The 18860-nt window shown below is 46.5% G+C and overlaps 1 protein-coding gene across 10 annotated transcripts in view; it reads right to left on the bottom strand.

The window, feature by feature from the left end:
• Nucleotides 1-1869, bottom strand: part of SHOC1 (shortage in chiasmata 1) — a 307702-nt gene extending 305833 nt beyond the window's left edge. For 7 of the 10 annotated variants that reach the window (XM_075825601.1, XM_075825600.1, XM_075825606.1 and 4 more), the window contains exon 1: nt 98-342. The gene's annotated coding sequence lies outside the window, so the exon portion shown is untranslated. Of the gene's footprint in view, nt 1-97; nt 346-1726 lie in introns of those variants that run through there. The other 3 variants (XM_075825602.1, XM_075825611.1, XM_075825607.1) reach the window with 3 other exon arrangements.
• Between the last annotated feature and the right edge of the window lie 16991 nt (nt 1870-18860).

The following is an 18860-nucleotide window of genomic DNA, read 5'->3' as shown; positions in this document are numbered from 1 at the left end:
CCCCACAGATAACAAGCCCCCCTCCCAACAAAAACGATGTATAAAAATATCCCCCCACATAACGCTACTTGCACAGCACATACACATCTATACTCACCAGTCCGTGGAGGGAATCTTCATGTTGTCAGCGGTCGTACGTTGCAGGCAGGAGGAGAGCTGTGTGTAACTTCTCCTCCCCAGCCCCCTCTTCCCCCATCCTCCCGGCCTGTGTGCCGGGTAATCACTACACAATCAACGATGTTCTCTTCACAGGCAGTGTGGCCGGCTGCATTATATGACGTCACATGTGACGTAATGCAGTCGCCCGGAGCACACACGCTCTGCCTGTGAGGAGAACACGCACGTTACACGGCTTCTGTCCCCTGTGCTGCCCCAGCTTGCACACGACCGTATTTTTTCACACCCGTAAATACTGGCGTAAATACGGGTCCGGTGTCACACGTATTCCACCCGTTTTGCACCAGTATTTACGAACCCGTGCTCGTAAATATGGGTCCGGTGTCACACGTATTCCACCCGTATTTACGAGCACGTTTTTGGCAGCAAAATAGCACTGCACTAATCGGCAGCCCCTTCTCTCTATCAGTGCAGGATAGAGAGAAGGGGCAGCCTTTTCTGTAATAAAAGTTAAAGAAATTCATACTTACCCGGCCGTTGTCTTGGTGACGCGTCCCTCTCTTCACATCCAGCCCGACATCCCTGGATGACGCGGCAGTCCATGTGACCGCTGCAGCCTGTGATTGACCTGTGATTGGCTGCAGCGGTCACATGGCCTGAAACGTCATCCAGGACGTCGGGCCGGATGTCGAGAGGGACGCGTCACCAAGGCAACGGGCGGGAGACCGGAATGGAGAAGCAGGAAGTTGTCTGTAAGTATGAACGTCTTTTATTTTTATTTTTTACAGGATAGGGGATACATGTCTTTTGTTTATGGCAGAGCGGGGAGATACCTCCCCGCTCTGCCATAGTTTTCATTGTAGTCCCGGCGGTAGTTACGCCACTGGGCTGTGGCCTGCAGACCGGGTAGTCCCCTGACCTCGCCTCACCTCGCAACGCTCCCGTAATCACGGGTGAACACACGGAGCCACCCATGATTACGGGAGCCCCATAGACTTCTATGGGATGCCCGTGCCGTTATTACGGCATGAAATAGGGCATGTTCTATCTTTTTTAACGGCACGGGTACCTTCCCGTGAGCAAACGGGAAGGTACCCGTGGCTAACAGAAGCCTATGAGCCCGTTATTGCGGGTCGTAATAACGACCCGCAATAACGGGTGTTTTTACGGTCGTGTGCATGAGGTCGTGTGCATAATACAGAAATCGGCAGGCTCGCGGCCCAGTCACCCAGCCAGCACCTGAGCAGTGGAGTGAGGAATTCCCGGGGGAGTACATGGCCAATCCGCCCCTGGACGTGTTCACATTACATTTGAACACTATGTTTGGCGTATGCGCAAAGAAAGCGTCAGGAAAGCGTTACTGCATGAAATAGCATAGTAGACTATGCGCTTCCATACAGAGGTTTCAGTAAAAAAAAAAAAGTGTTATAAATCATTGTTAATAATAAATACAGGAGAAAGTCACAAGTCGTCAGAATCCATTACAATACAAAAATACAATATGTAAATATATATTAATTTCCTGTGGAAAAAAAATTAATTTAGGAAAACCAATAAACTGAAATCTTTCCTCTTAGATCCAGGGACGAACGCTGTGCTAGAATGTTACCTCAGGACAGTGTTGAGAACTTTCTGGAATGAAAGTCACAGAACGCTATGGTCCTCAGACATAGGGTTAGGCAGCTGCCCACAGCAACCAATCAGATCACTTCTTTCAGTTTTGAACCTTGCCTTAAAAAAATGAGAGCTGTAATCTTATTGGTTAGTGTGGTTAACCGCTCTGCTCTCTGTCTGGACTAGAATGCAATATTCCGTTAGATACTACAGTATATATGGGTATGATTTCAGTTTGTCTAAGCTGGTATTGCTTTTTCAAAAGCTAAGGATATGCCTTGGGCCTCATGCGTAAAAACTGTGCAGACATGAAGTGTTGCCCATGGCAACCAATCAGATTCCTGCTTTCATTTCTCCAGAGCAGCTTTACAAATGAAAGATTCTATTGGTTGCCATGGGCAACACTGACACTTTCTGAATAATAGTCTTCATGCAGGAGGACCACAAACGTTTGCCGCCTGACAGCTGCAGTGTATAGGAATACAGACAATTCAACAGACTGTGGGGGAATTTATTACTCGTTCTACTACACTAGATTTTCTGATGTAGCAAAGGTGCAAACAGCACAAAAGTCACAATCTGCGCAAAAATGTTAACATTAGTGCTGGTCACGCTTCTTTTCTAACAATGGTCGGAGCTTATCAGAAGGAGCAGGACCACCCACGGCCTGATAAAGTTACTATAATTTATGCCAGAGACTGCTGTAAATTATAGCTCAAGTCTAAACCAGCTCTTAGGCCTCACGCCCACTTAGCACCCTGACACATTAATTTCAATGTGGCCATGCACACTCCCGTTGTTTTAACGGAACCGTGCGGCCGTTTCGTCAAAAGTAGTGCAGGTCCTACTCCTGCCCGTTTTTGACTGAACAGTCTCGGCCTTTGCATTGATTTGGTCCGTGAAACAACGGGTTGCACACGGAAGCCATCCGTGTGCGGCCCGTGTTTGACGTAACAGTCATTAGCGGCCGTACAACGACACACGGAAGTGTGCATGAGGCCATATTTGGCATGGATTTCACTTTCTGCGCACAGACTGCCAGAGATGCGCCTAATTTATTTAGAGGCGTGCACGTCTTAATAAAATAGGCGCATCTTACTCCAGCGTGTTCATATTTTTTTCCCTTTTTTTTTTCACTTTTTATTAAACTTTTATTTTAACTTTTGTACTAGTCCCACTAGGGGACTTTAATATGCGATCATCCGATCACATTTATAATACACTGCAATACTTTTGTATCGCAGTTTATTATGCCTGTCCGTGTAAAGCGGATAGGCATCTGCTAGGTCATACCAAAGGCATGACCTAGCAGGCATTTACTACAGGCAGACCTGGGGGCCTTTATTAGTCCCCCGGCTGTCATCGGAGACACAGACACTCGGCGATCTTATCGCCGGGTGTCAGTGGGATGACAGGGAGCTCCCTCCCTCTCTCCAAAACAACTCAGATGCGGTGCACGCTATTGAGCACCGTATCTGAGGGGTTAAACGGGTGAGATCGATACTAATATCGATCTCACCCGGTCGAGCAGGGACGCCCTCAGCTACCTCTGGCAGCTGAGAGCAGGGAGATTTGACAGCGCCCTGCTCTGTTTACTTATTCCGATGCAGCGACGTAAAAAGTCTATGGCATTGGAATAAGGCCCGTTAGTGACCGACGTAGAAACACTATGGGCCGGTCACTAACGGGTTAAGGTTGCATGCACACCATGCGTATTACGTGCGAATTTGTCACACGTATTTTCCGGCGGGAAAACCGCAGCGTAATACAGTCACAGCAAAATAAATGAGAGTTTAAGTAATCTACGTCTTGGAGCACGGAAATTGACTTGCGGTGCAGATTTTAAAATTTGCATAATGTCAATTTATCTTGTGTTTATACTGAGCCTGTTCCATACTTTCCCCTCCAACTTCCGCTGTATATGTACAGCGGATGTCGGGAAGGGGTTGAAGGGATTTTCCCTCAATAAACATTTATGGTATATCGATTTGATATATGATAAATGTCTTATTAGTTGGTTTCCGATCCTCATGCGAGTAGTACTAAATTAAAGAGGCTCTGTCACCACATTATAAGTGGCCTATCTTGTACATGATGTGATTGGCGCTGTAATCTAGATTACAGCAGTGTTTTTTATTTAGAAAAACGATCATTTTTGACGGAATTATGACCTATTTTAGCTTTATGCTAATGACTTTCTTAATGGACAACTGGGCGTGTTTTACTTTTTGGCCAAGTGGGCGTTGTACAGAGGAGTGTATGACGCTGACCAATCAGTGACCAATCAGCATCATACACTTCTCCCCATTCATTTACACAGCACATAGCAATATAGCTATATCGCTATGTGCAGCCGCATAAATACACTATAACGTTACTGCAGTGTCCTGACAATGACTATACATTACCTCCAGCCAGGACGTGATGTGTATTCACAATTACGAGATTACGCTGTAAACTGTCATTTAAAATGAGATTACGCTTGCCTTGCTGTAAATCTCACACAAACGTTACCGAGGTGTCAGGAATCTGAATAGACATCGCGTCCTGGCTGGAGGTAATGTATATTCATGAGTGGCGGATTAAGAAGACCATGGGCCCTGGGCTGTTACCCAAACTTGGGCCCCCCTTCTCCACCGCCACCCTGCCGCACCGTAACTATTGCTAACACTACCTTTTTGCACAAGCATTAACAAATGGGTGTTATGATTCCCCTTTCACTACATACTGACAGTATCACACTGTGCAGGGACACATCCTCCTGACAAGAGGATTGGTAACACCAATTTTTCTATCAGTCCTGGACTGCACAAAGACGTTATGTGGAATACAAGGATTTCCGATAATAAACATGTCAAGAGAGGGGACAGATTCTCTACAAATCCAGTGACTCACAGGTGATGACGTCTCAGATGCTAGTAGTTTTTTTTCCTCTTTTCTTCTCCATCCGGTCCAGAGCTCATGACGACTTCTCCTGGCCATGATCCATTTCTGCAGCCCTTAAATATAATATCACCATGCACTGCGCCCTTGAATATAATTGTGTCACAAACTGTAAAGTAAAGCACCACATACACAGTGTCCCCTGTAGATAGCGCCAACCCCCCATGTAGACAGCGCCACACACACACACACACACCTGTAGATAGCGACACACAGACACACAACCCCCTGTAGAGGGCGCGCCACACACACCCCCTGTAGATAGCGCCACACACACACCCCTGTAGATAGAGCCACACACACACCTGTAGATAGCACCACACACACACCCCTGTGGATGGCGCCACACACACACACACACACACACCTGTAGATAGCGCCACACACACAACCCCCTGTAGAGAGCACCACACACACAACCCTCTGTAGAGAGCGTCACACAGCCCCCTATAGATAGCATCACACAGCCCCCTATAGATAGAGCCACACAGCCCCCTATAGATAGAGCCACACAGCACTCCCCCTTGTATATAGTGCCACACAGCACTCCCTTCCTTATATATAGTGCCACACAGCACTCCCCCCCCCACCCTTGTATATAGTGCTACACAGCGTCGCTACACTGCAGCCCTGGGTTGATATTTTATCCAATATTACTGCTGCAGTCTGTGATTGGCTGCAGCGGTCACATGGGGGGAAACGTCACCCCAGGAGGCCGGCCCGGACCAAGAAACAGAATTCTGGGCAAGCATAAGATTTTTATTTTTTCTAAATTGCGTTTTTACATAACATCTGTTACTTGTTGCGGGTTTTACCTCCCCATTGAATTAAATAGGGAAAACTCGAAACAAATGAGCAGCGTTTACGCAAATACAATTGACATGCTGCGGAATAAAAAACCGCACCGCAGGTCAATTTCTGAGCTTTTTTTCCCCACTTATCATTTACGCAGCGTGTGGATGAGAATTGTTCACATCTAATCTACTCTGCTGCTACTATATTAGGGCTTGTCCACACTTAACGGAATTGCTGCGTATTTTCCGCCTGGAAAATACGCAGAATACAGTAGTGGCAAAGTGAGTGAGATTTACCAAATCTCATCCAGACGCTGCGTAAAATTTCCGACCAGACATTTTGTCCTGCGGTGCGTATTTCTCGTACTGCAGCATGTCAATTCCTGCTGCGGAAAGTGGACTGAATTGCTGCGTTTTTTCAGAGATGTCACCATCTCCCAACATTGAGAATAACGCAGCAAAATACGCACCTTTTTCTGCAGCAAAAATGCAGGAAATGGTGCTTTTTTTCTGCAGCGGAATTATATATTTATATACACACATACACTACCGTTCAAAAGTTTAGGATCACTTGGAAATTTCCTTATTTTTGAAAGAAAAGCACAGTTTTTCTCAATGAAGATAGCATTAAATTAATCAGAAATACACTCTATACATTGTTAATGTGCTAAATGACTATTCCAGCTGCAAACGTCTGGTTTTTAATGCAATATCTACATAGGTGTATAGAGGCCCATTTCCAGCAACCATCACTCCAGTGTTCTAATGGTACATTGTGTTTGCTAACTGTGTTCGAAGGCTAATGGATGATTAGAAAACACTTGAAAACCCTTGTGCAATTATCTTAGCACTGCTGTAAACAGTTTTGCTGTTTAGAGGAGCTATAAAACTGACCTTCCTTTGAGCTAGTTGAGAATCTGGAGCATTACATTTGTGAGTTCGATTATACTCTCAAAATGGCTAGAAAAAGAGAGCTTTCATGTAAAACTCAACAGTCTATTCTTGTTCTTAGAAATTAAGGCTATTCCAGGCGAGAAATTGCCAAGAAACTGAAGATTTCCTACAACGGTGTGTACTACTCCCTTCAGAGGACAGCACACACAGGCTCTAACCAGAGTAGAAAGAGAAGTGGGAGGCCCCGCTGCACAACTGAGCAACAAGACAAGTACATTAGAGTCTCTCGTTTGAGAAATAGACGCCTCACAGGTCCTCAACTGGCAGCTTCATTAAATAGTACCCGCAAAACGCCAGTGTCAACGTCTACAGTGAAGAGGCGACTCCGGGATGCTGGCCTTCAGGGCAGAGTGGCAAAGAAAAAGCCATATCTGAGACGGGCTAATAAAAGGAAAAGATTAATATGGGCAAAAGCACACAGACATTGGACAGAGGAAGATTGGAAAAAAGTGTTATGGCCAGACGAATCTAAGTTTGAGGTGTTTGGATCACACAGAAGAACATTTGTGAGACGCAGAACAACTGAAAAGATGCTGGAAGAGTACCTGACGCCATCTGTCAAGCATGGTGGAGGTAATGTGATGGTCTGGGGTTGCTTTGGTGCTGGTAAAGTGGGAGATTTGTACAAGGTAAAAGGGATTTTGAATAAGGAAGGCTATCACTCCATTTTGCAACGCCATTCCATACCCTGTGGACAGCGCTTGATTGGAGCCAATTTCACCCTACAACAGGACAATGACCCAAAGCACACCTCCAAATTATGCAAGAACTATTTAGGGAAGAAGCAGGCAGCTGGTATTCTATCTGTAATGGAGTGGCCAGCGCAGTCACCAGATCTCAACCCCATAGAGCTGTTGTGGGAGCAGCTTGACCGTATGGTACGCAAGAAGTGCCCATCAAGCCAATCCAACTTGTGGGAGGGGCTTCTGGAAGCATGGGGTGAAATTTCTCCCGATTACCTCAGCAAATTAACAGCTAGAATGCCAAAGGTCTGCAATGCTGTAATTGCTGCAAATGGAGCATTCTTTGACGAAAGCAAAGTTTGAAGGAGAAAATTATTATTTCAAATAAAAATCATTATTTCTAACCTTGTCAATGTCTTGACTATATTTTCTAGACATTTTGCAACTCATTTGATAAATATAAGTGTGAGTTTTCATGGAAAACACAAAATTGTCTGGGTGACACCAAACTTTTGAACGGTAGTGTACATACACACACTATACATATGTATGTATGTATATATATATATATATATATATATATATAATACATACATACACACACTATATATACAAACACACACACTATATACATACACATGTACACATCACAGACACACATGAGTGCACGTTATACACATATAAAGTACACATTGTAAACACACATGCACTTACCTTTTATGTAGGATATTTGTGAAGGGCGTTCAGCAGGTTGATGTGGTGGGAGTCTTCACACCGCGATTCTCCTGCTCACAGCCCGACACAGAGCCCACAGACAGTCTCCCCTCCCCCATGTCCCGACTGCTAGCAGCAGGATGAGAGATGTGTAGAGCAGGGAAGGGGGGCTGGAGGGGGAGTTTCAGCACAGACCACGGCTGCTAAGTAGGACAGAAGCTCACCTCGCCTCATGACTGGTGCGGTCCTGGCACCGGGGCTCCCCCCGGTGCTAGCGACGCCCCCCGCATGAGGGGGTTCGCCCTAATGATGATCCGCCACTGATATTCACTGTCAGGACACTTGAGTAACGTTTGTGTGTGTTTATGTGGCTGCACATCGTGTTCTAGTAAGATCACTATGTGCTGTGTAAATGAATGGAGAGAAGTGTATGACGCTGATTGGTCACTGATTGGTCAGCGTCATACACTTCTCTCCACAACGCCCACTTGGTCAAAAAGTAAAACACGCCCAGTTGTCCATTAAGAAAGTCATTAGCATAAAGCTAAAATAGGTCATAACTACGTAAAAAATTATCGGTTTTCCTAAATAAAAAACACTGCTGTGATCTACATTACATATTATACATATGTACATATTATGTACAAGATAGGCCACTTATAATGTGGTGACAGAGACTCTTTAACCCCTTCCCGGCATTAATCGTAAGTATTCATCAGGGAAAGCCAGTGCTTCCAGCAAAATTTCGTATACTTACGACAAATGCATGGCACCGGCTCAGAAGCTGAGTCGGTGCCATCATCCCCGGATGTCATCTGTATCTGACAGCTGACATCCTGTTGTAACGGCGGGGACCAAAGTTAGCTTCGATCCCCACCATTAACCCCTTAAATGGAGCCGTCAAAAGCGATCGCTGCATTTAAGGTATTTGCAGCTCATTGACACCCGAGCAATGAAATCAACGGGGTGTCGGTGGCTGCAATGGCAACCGGAGGCCTAATACTGGCCTCCCGGTGTGCCTAGCACGGAAAACTTCCAGCCCCTGCCCGGAAGCGGGGCCTGAAAGGCTTCCGTAGCTGCTGGCAAGATGGCGCTTGCTCAGGAGATGAGCCGGTGTCATCAGCTGTGGTTATCAGTTGTATTTTACTGCTGACATCCAACTGTAATGTCAGGAACCGGAGCTAGCTTCAATCCCTGCCATTAACCCCTCAGATGCAGCGATCGGATGCGATCGCTGCATCTTTGTGGTTGCTAGCAGATCGCCAGCTGTGCCCTGCAATTGCACAACTGCCGACTGCTATTATGACACCAGTAGACCTAACAATGGCCTCCTGTTTGCCATTACGGAAGCCGATTAGGCCCCGCTCGGAGGCAAAGCCTAAATCGGCTTGCTGTCAGTGAATGACTGACAGATCTAATATATTGCACTACGTAGGTAGTGCAATGTATTACAAAACAAAATCTGACAGTTGGACCTTCAAGTCCCCTAGTGGGACTAAAGTAAAGTGTAAAAAAAAAGTTGTAAAAAATATAATAAAAGTTTTAAGTAATAAAATAAAACACAATCACCCTTTTTCCCTTATCAAGTCCTTTATTATTGAAAAAAATAAATAAACCATACATATTGAGTATCGCTGCGACCGTAATGGCCTAAACTATAAAAATATTATGTTATTTATTCCACGCGGTGAACGGCGTAAAAAAAACGTAAAGGGGGGGCGTGGCCAGCTATGGGAGAGTGAAGACGTGCTCTCTCCAGCTCCTCAACTAGCGCTACTAAATTGGCTTACATCCACTCCCAGATATGGGGAAAAATTCTAAAAAAGCAAGGGCAGCAGCCCCTACATGTCCCTCATCGCCCCAGCGCGATATCGGGGATTATTTTGGGCGACAGCCCCAGATGCAGCTGCGGGCTGCGGCGCGGGCCGAGGCTGGAGGTCAAAATGGCCGCCCGACCTCTCCATCTCCAACGGACCAGGGCCCGGAGATGACGGCAGGACATATCCACTCACCCTCTGAGGTGCAGACCCTGGAGTTCACCGATCCTCTGTCTCCTTCCCGGGCTGCGATGGATCGTGCGGCCCGTGCGACAACGCCTCCAGCTTCCCAAGATGGCCGCCGGGACCACGAGGCTGGCGGATGCAGGCCTGCTCTGGAGAGCACGGCCCTCCCTTCAGCTGCTCCGATAGAGAGCGTGCCAGCACAGGACCCAGAGGCATTGGATCCCCGGTCTTGCTGGGAAACTTCGGAGACCACTGTAGCGGCGGATGCCGTTCCCCGGTCACAAGAACATGTGGCCTCTCAAGATGGCTGCCATCCTCCATCGTCTCTGCTTTCATGGCCTGCGGGCCCTCTTCTTCCGGGATCCGACTGCGGCCTACTACCAGCCCCTGGAGTGAGAGACACCGCATCTGCCCTGCCTGCAGTTCTGCAGTTGGAGGAGTTAGCGAGGAGGCACAGTGAGTACCGAGGCCCTGAGCCTCCCATCATCCAGGTCACCTCACACCCCATGGGACGGATAGCCCCAACTCTCCCCCTTCCATCCAGGGATCCGGGGCTGGTGGGAACCTCTCCCTCTCGGCCCTCCAGCTCCGCACGGCACGGATACCCCAATGCCCCAATGATATTAACCTCGACCCTGCTTATGGGATCTCCCCAGCACCCCGGGACTATGCCTGCACTACCTGCAAGTGGCCAAGGTCCTCAATTGCATCCACTCCCGTCTCCTGAAGTGGACACGCCAGCCAGTAGTGGATTAAGTTTTACCGACCCGTTGTCTGGATCTATGTGTGAAAATCGGCCGGCGACTCTCGCAGATATCCGCCAGCTTGTTCAATTGTTGCCTACTAGGGCTGATATGACTTCCTTTGCCAGACAGATCGTGGAAGAATGCAAGCTGGAGTTTACACAGTTTCGTGCGGAACTTTCCTCACTTTCTACGAGGGTGGACACTCTTACGCAGGATCGGGTCGCTGAAAGTGCCACTATTGCAGATATCCAATCCACTATCCAGCAGCACTCAGCTCAGTTGTTCACCTTGCAGCAGCATCTTGATGATATTGAAAACCGTAATAGGAGGAACAACCTACGTGTTCGAGGATTGCCCGAATCTGTTCCTGCGTCTGATCTGTTTTCGACTCTATCCACCATCTTCAATACTTTACTAGGCCGTCCGCCGAATACCCATATAGAGATCGACCGGGCACATAGAGCTCTCCGCCCTGTAAGTATTGACGATCCTCGGCCGAGGGATGTCATTTGCCGAATACATTTCTACGCAATCAAGGACTCTATCCTCCAAAAAATCAGACGGCAACCCATCATTCTCCATCAAGGCACGCAGTTACGTATTTTACCGGATTTATCTCGACATACGCTGGCGCAAAGAGCTGCTCTCAAACCCCTGCTGGAGGTACTCCGAAGCCGGGACATCATCTACAGGTGGGGCTTCCCGTTTGCCCTGATGGTCCGACAGGAGGGCCGTACCTACACTGTGCGATCCCCGACCGACCTGCCTGGTTTCTTGCGGGACTTGAATCTTCCTCCTGTTGCATTACCGGAGTGGCCCTCGTTGTTATCCTCTGCTGGCGGGGGATCACGGGGGAGACGCCCAATCTCTGGGCCCCTAGCGGTGGTGGAGGGACGCCCTCCGCGTGGACCCCGGAGACGATCTAGACGCCGACAAGAACATGACCCTATTCCACCCATGGAGACCGCCCGTTCGGCGTGATGACCCGGACGGCCGTTCTTGGAATTCCTCCTTTTATTTACTTGCTGCTGTCTGTTTTCAAGATTGCTTGTTGCTTTTTTACCGTTACCTTCAGATGCCTTCCAATGTCTTCCTCTCTTATTATTTAAAGTGTGCAAATGATGTTAAAGCTGTTAATACCTATATTATTGTACGCTAGGGAGTGCGGATAACTCTTATGCGTAGTTGTCACCTTCCCCCTGTAGGTTTTGGACCGAATTTTCGGTCTTCCGCAATAGTGCGATTAGCTTGTGCGGCAGTTGTTTTTCTACTGCCTTTTCTGTTTGATTTTATGTCTGTGTTTTTTTCTAATGCTCTGTTCTTTACTCCTAGCTTGTTTCCCTCCTCTACTTCCCTCCTGGCGATCCTGGACTCCGATCCTTCGTGCGTTAGCCGGAATTCCTCAGCGAGTCGTTTAGTATGCATCCATGGCTGACCTTAATATTGCCTCCTTCAACGTGAAGGGGCTGAATGTTCCTGAAAAGCGGGCGCAAATTTTACACCATCTACACAAACGTAAGGTACACATCGCATGCTTCCAGGAAACACACTTTAAGGAGGGACATACCCCTACTATCAGGCACAAACACTACACTACGTGGCATTTCAGTAATAATCCCCTTTCCAGATCGTGTGGAGTTGCCATAGCCCTCCACAAGTCTCTCCCCCATCAGGTTGTCAATCTTGTTGCGGATCCCGATGCGAGATACCTCATCTTAGTGCTTAATATTGGTGGGAGGGAATTTACGGTGATTAACGCTTATGCCCCTAACCAGGGTCAGGTGCCCTTCATTCTTCAACTAATAGAAACCGCCCTTCCAGTGGTCCGAGGGACTGTGGTGCTGTGCGGAGACCTTAACCTTACTCTAGATCCGACGGTGGATAATTCTACTGGTCGCTCTAGTGTTGCATACGGTGCTATTAGGCGGGTGAGGCGTGCTCTCCTACAGCTTCAACTGTGTGATGCATGGCGCATTCAACACCCCACGGATAAGGATTATAGTTTTTACTCCCATCCGCATGGCACCTACAGTCGCCTGGATTACATTTTCCTTCAGCAACATGCTCTCCCCTGGGTGGCATCTACGTCCATTGGCAGTATCCTGTGGTCTGACCATGCCCCGGTATATTGTACCTTACATCTCCCCTTCATCACTAAAGGCCCCTGGACTTGGAGACTGAATGAGTCCCTGCTCCTGGATGGGGTGTGCCATGCTGATTTGCTTCAAACGGTGGAAAATTTCACTATTGATCATGCCCAGGACGACACATCCCCCTTGGTTCGTTGGGAAGCTCTTAAATGTGTTCTCAGGGGGGTCCTCATAAAACACGGGGCGCGCCTTAAGAGGGAAAGGGCCCACTCCCTTAAAATTGCTCTCCAAAAAATTAGTGCTCTTGAACTGGCTCACAAACGTGCGCTGTCTCTCCCGATTTTACGTGAGTTACAGATTGCCCGACAGGACGCCAGACGGCTGTTGGACTCTGCCCAGCAGCGCGCTCTTCAAGTCTGTCGCAGTAAATTCTACGAGTTTGGCAATAAGAGCGGACGTATGTTGGCCAGAGCTTTAAAAACCAGAATTGCCCAGTCACACATCCCAAATACTAAGGCCCCTTCTGGCCAAGTTGTTCACACGACCCCAGAGATAGCGGAGTGCTTCCATAGCTTTTTCTCTGAGCTTTACAACCTTAACCCTCCCACCCCCGCCCCCTCCCATCCGCCGGGACGGGACTCTTTCTCATCTCCCTTCACACCGTTGTCTGGGGAGATGGCTGAGGAACTTGATACGGACTTCACTCCCGCGGAGCTCCTCATGGTTATATCTGATCTTCCTGGGGGAAAGAGTCCTGGCCCGGATGGTTACACTGTCAAGTTTTATAAGGTGTTGGCGGACCGGTTGCTACCGCTTCTGTTGTCAGCTTTCAACTCTATTTCCCCGGAGGTCCTGTTTCCCCCTAGCTCCACCTTGGCTCATGTCGCGGTTATCCCTAAGCCGGGTAAAGACCCTCAACTCTGCTCCAGTTATCGTCCCATCTCCCTGCTCAATGTAGACTTAAAAATTTACGCCAAATTGCTCGCCAATAGACTGAATAAATACCTGCCAGATTTAATTCACCCGGATCAGGTGGGGTTTGTGCCTGGTCGGGAGGCCCGTGACAACACCCTTAAAACTTTTGATATCATTCACCACGCCCAGGCTAACCGAATCCCGCTCATGATCCTGTCCCTGGATGCTGAAAAGGCGTTCGACAGAATATCGTGGTCTGCCCTTTACCAAACCCTTCGACATGTGGGAATAGGACCATCTTTTATGGCAAAAATTATGGCATTGTATCGTACACCCTCGGCCCAAATAAAAATAAATGGCTCCCTTTCGGCACCTTTCCCTATTTACAATGGCACACGACAGGGCTGTCCCCTATCCCCCCTGTTGTATGTCCTGGTTATGGAACATCTCATGGCCTCCATTCGGAACAACTCAGATATTAAGGGTATTAACATTGGAGGGAAGGAATACAAGTGCTCGGCATTCGCTGATGACCTATTGGTCTATCTCACAGACCCTCATGTCTCTCTCCCTTCACTGATGTCCGAGCTGTCTCGTTTTGGAACATGGTCTAATTTCAAAATCAATTTCTCTAAGTCTGAGGCGCTAAATGTTTCTCTCCCGGGCCCATTAGTGTCGCTTCTCCAAAGTAATTTCCCCTTTTCATGGCCCTCTAGAGGTATTACATATTTGGGTGCCCGTATAAGTGGGGACCTTACACAATTGTTTACAAATAATTTTATCCCCCTACTGGCCAAGTTTCGTACTGACCTTAATTCCTGGCATAAGACTGAGTTTTCCTGGTTTGGCCGTATCAATATTATTAAGATGTCCCTCCTCCCCCGCTTGCTTTATCTCCTGCAGACGATCCCCATCTCTATCCCATCTTCCTATTGGTTGCGGCTTCAGCGATGCTTCGGCTCCTTCATTTGGCCGACTGGTCGCCCACGTCTGAGCCGGGCTCTTCTGACTCGTTCCAGGGGTACGGGTGGGGTTGGTCTGCCGGATTGTCGGCTCTACTATTTGGCATCAAATCACGCACGGGTTTTAGATTTCTTTCATAACCGTGAATCAAAACTATGGGTTCGTTTAGCTCAACAACTATGTCCCAGTACCCTATCATCCCTGCCGTGGATCCTGCCCGGGAATAGACCGACTCAAGCCTCCTTTGTTGTTTACCATACTCTCATGGCGTTGAGGTCCTTAGGGCCTGGAAGTACGCTTGTAGACCCCCTGGGTCCTTTAACTCCTATCACAGATAATCCAGCCTTTCCTGCTGGTAAGGCTGGTCGCTCCTTCCTAGGCAGGCAGTCCACCAACCCCATGTATTTTGCCCAGGTCCTCTCCGCTTCCTCTCTTCTCCCTCTAACCTCCATCTGCCCCGATGCCGTGCCCCTCACTCGCCATATATATGAGTATGCCCAGTTAAAACATTTTTATGGAGTGGTAAACCGACGCGCACATCTTCACAGGTCGTTGACGGACTTTGAGCGCCTATGTGTCTCCTCCCAGCCCCCTACACATACCATATCCACAATATATAAATTACTCCTTTCGCTGCGTTCCCAACAACTCCCCTCCTTCTGCGGGGCCTGGGAGAGAGAATTACATACTACATTTACTGATACACAATGGAAGCGGTGTTTCTCCCTCTCACAAAAAGCCTCTATAGCCGTTAGGGCCCAGGAAACTAGTTATAAAATTGTCTCTAGATGGTATCGGGTCCCGGCTGCGCTTCATAAATGGTATCCGTCTGTGCCTGATAATTGTTGGCGCTGTGGTGCTGTGGGAGGTTCCATGTCTCATGTTTGGTGGAGTTGCCCCTTGTTGAGGAGTTTTTGGGAGGCGGTACTTAAATTGATATTGGAGGTTACTGGAGTCTCTGTCCCCAACTCTCCGGAGGCAGCTCTCTTATTCATGTTCCCGATGCCATTACACATTTATAAAAGCTCCCTAACTAGACATCTGCTTCAGGCGGCAAAGTCAGTGATCCCGCGCAGGTGGAAAACGGCAATGCCCCCAACATTAGATGAGTGGTTTCGGGAAGTTGCCTTGATACAGCGAATGGAACACTTGGTGGCTCACTCCCCGGCAGCTGTGGTAAAATACACGTCTACATGGTCTCCTTGGATAGTGTTTCTTTCTTCGCCTTCCTACCTCACGGTTGTAGCCTGAGTCGGCCTATGCCCCTGTGAAACATACTACGGCTCTTGCTCGCTGCTGATTTTTTACTCATAATACGCTGGAACTGGAGTCCAGGATCCCTCCTGTCCTCTCCCCTCCCCCCTATCCTTCCCTCTCGTGGGGCCTTTTTCTGTACTTTCTTTCCCCCTGACTAGGGCTAAGTGCCTCTCCTTCTCTGTTTGAGTTAAGTGATCTCATTGTACCTTTTGATGATTATGCCTTTATGATTATTCATGCTACTGTTGTACACTGATAATTCTGTTTCATGTCAAGATGTGATGCACATTATTAATTTTTCCCTTTTTTTTTTTCTGTATGTTTTTGCTTTGGTCCACTGACCTTGTTTGTTCTTTTAGTTATGGGTGGAGGCCTTCTCTCCCATATGTTTTGTAATTTTGTGTTCTAAAACTCAATAAAAATTTTTGAATAAGAAAAAAAAAAAAAAACTTAAAAAATAATGCCAAAATTTCTGTTTTTTGGTTACTTTGCCCTACAAAATTGTAAATAAAAAGTGATCAAGAAGTCGCATTTATCCAAAAATGGTGCCTATAAAAACTATAGCTCGTCTCGCAAAAAACAAGCCCTCGTACAGCTCCATCAACGAAAAAAAGAAAAAGTTATGGTTCTCACAACATGGCGACAGAAAAAATACATTCTTTTTACAAAAGTAATTTTATTGTGCAAAAAGTTGTAAAACATAAAAAAGTGCTATAAATTAGGTATCGCCAGAATCGTATTGACCTGCAGAATAAAGGAAACATGTATTTATAACGCATGGTAAACGCTGTATAAAAAAAAACCAAAAAAAACTATGCCAGAATTGCTGTTTTTTGGTCACCTTGCCTCTCAAAAAATAGGATAAAAAGTGATCAAAAAGTACATGTGAATGTAGATTTTAATTTTCACGGCTTATTCCAATAATTTCTGCAAAAAACCTGCGGCGTCAAAATGCTAACTATACCCCTGGTTAATTTCCTCAAGGGGTGTAGTTTCCAAAATGGGGCCACTTGTGTGGGGTTTCCACTGTTTTGGTCTCTCAGGGGCTCTGCAAATGCGACATGGCCTCCGAAAACCATTCCTGCTAAATTTGAGCTCCAAAAGCCAAATGGCGCTCTTTCCCTTCTAAGCCCCGCCGTGTGTCAAAACAGCCGTTTTTGACCACATGTGGTGTATTGTTTTACTCTGGTGAAATTGATTTACAAATTTTGCTGTGCTTTTTTTCCTTTAGTCCTTGTGGAAATGAGAAAAAATAAGTTAAACCTACATTTTCTTTGAAAGAATGTAGATTTCCATTTTCACGGCCTACTTCCAATAATTTCTGCAATAAAACTGTAGGGCCAAAATGCTCACTATACCCCTAGATAATTTCCTTAAGGGGTGTAGTTTCCCAAATGGCGTCACTTTTGGGGGATTTCCACTGTTTTGGCACCGCAAGAGCCCTTCAAACCCAACATGGTGCATAAAATATATTCTAATAAAAAGTAGGCCCAAAATCATCTAGGTGCTCGTCCATTAGCACACTAGGGCCACATGTGGGATATTTCCTAAAACTGCAGAACCTGGGCAATAAATATTGAGTTGCGTTTCTCTGGTACTCTTTTAATAGAAAAATATAAAACATTACAAAATAAACGGTTTTTACAAAACAAACACAACAAAACAAAACTCATGTACATTTCTGTACAATTTACCCAGCCTGGCCCTTCTTACATAAATCCCCATGCATACATAACTATAATCCCATACTCATTCATACACACACCTAAACCCCCCCAACCCCAAGAAAACATAACTATAACACTATATACAACATACTCTTAAAACCCATGTGCCAACCAATGGCCCCCTAAAAAAAAACACCACATATATAAAACAAAATAAATAATAATCATAATAAAAACAAACAAAATAATAATAATAATCTCTAAAAATAAAAGTTACCATCTCATGGTGCACTTACTTCAGTGCACCATGTAAATGAAAAGAAAGAACAAAACATAAAAACACAACAAAACAAACCCCAAAAAACAAAGAATTTTTTTTAAATGTTTTTTTTTTTTTAAATTTATTTTAAATTTTTTTAATTTTTTTAAAATTTTTTTTTTTATTTTTTTTAAATTTTTTTTTTTTTTTTAAATTTTTTTTCTATATATTTTTATTTTTTATTTTTTTTTCCTTTTTTATTAACTTATCCACATTCATACCTAACCCTGTACATACTACCTTATCCATCACCACCCATCACCTCCCCCAACCAGCATCACGCCTCATGTCCTTCCATGTCCGCATAGTTCAGATGCTGGCCCCCACCACCCAACACATCACCCAACCAGCCCGATCCCACGTCTCATGTCCTCCTCACGTCCACGTAGTCCAGAATCAGGCTGGGCACACCCCCAGGCCCCCCACCCCACCTATCTACTGCCCATCTTACCTAAACATTCACACAAACCCATGCATAGACCTATACACCATATCGACACATAACTATAACCAAATACCATACTATATACATAAACCCGAAAACCTAAGTTTGGCTGCTTGTAAGCCCTTTTTCTGTCTCCAAAAAGCTCAAAACAAAAACCTACTTGTGCTTACTCAGCCCATCACCAGAGGAGAGAGAGAGGAAAGCCCCCCTAGAGCACCAGCCCAGAGGCCAAAGCCAACCCCCAACCACCACCCCGGTCCCTATCGCTAAACCTATCCTGCTTGCCCTATCTCTATCCCTTATTACTTTATAAACTAATCTGTCCCTCCTGCTGTCTCTCATTCTGTCCCTATCGCTATTTCCCGGTGTCATGGCCAGGTGCAGACCCCCACCTCCAGTCTAATACCCAGGGGCACTCCCTCCCCTCCCCCTGAAGGTTGGTTCCACCTAGGGCACCCTAAAATTGAAGCCCCTCCAAAGTCGAGAGGCCTTGGATGCACCCAGTTTCTCAACCTCCAGAGACCGGACCTTCACCAGGTCACCCATGATATTCCTACACACCTCGTCCTCCAGGAGGATTTTACACTGAGTCGATACTAAGCACCGTGCGTTCCACGTGAAATACCTGATCACTAA

The sequence above is a fragment of the Rhinoderma darwinii genome, chromosome 1 (genome assembly GCF_050947455.1).
Source record: "Rhinoderma darwinii isolate aRhiDar2 chromosome 1, aRhiDar2.hap1, whole genome shotgun sequence".
NCBI classification, from domain to species: Eukaryota; Metazoa; Chordata; class Amphibia; order Anura; family Rhinodermatidae; genus Rhinoderma; species Rhinoderma darwinii.
This window is presented reverse-complemented; position numbering and strand designations above follow the sequence as displayed.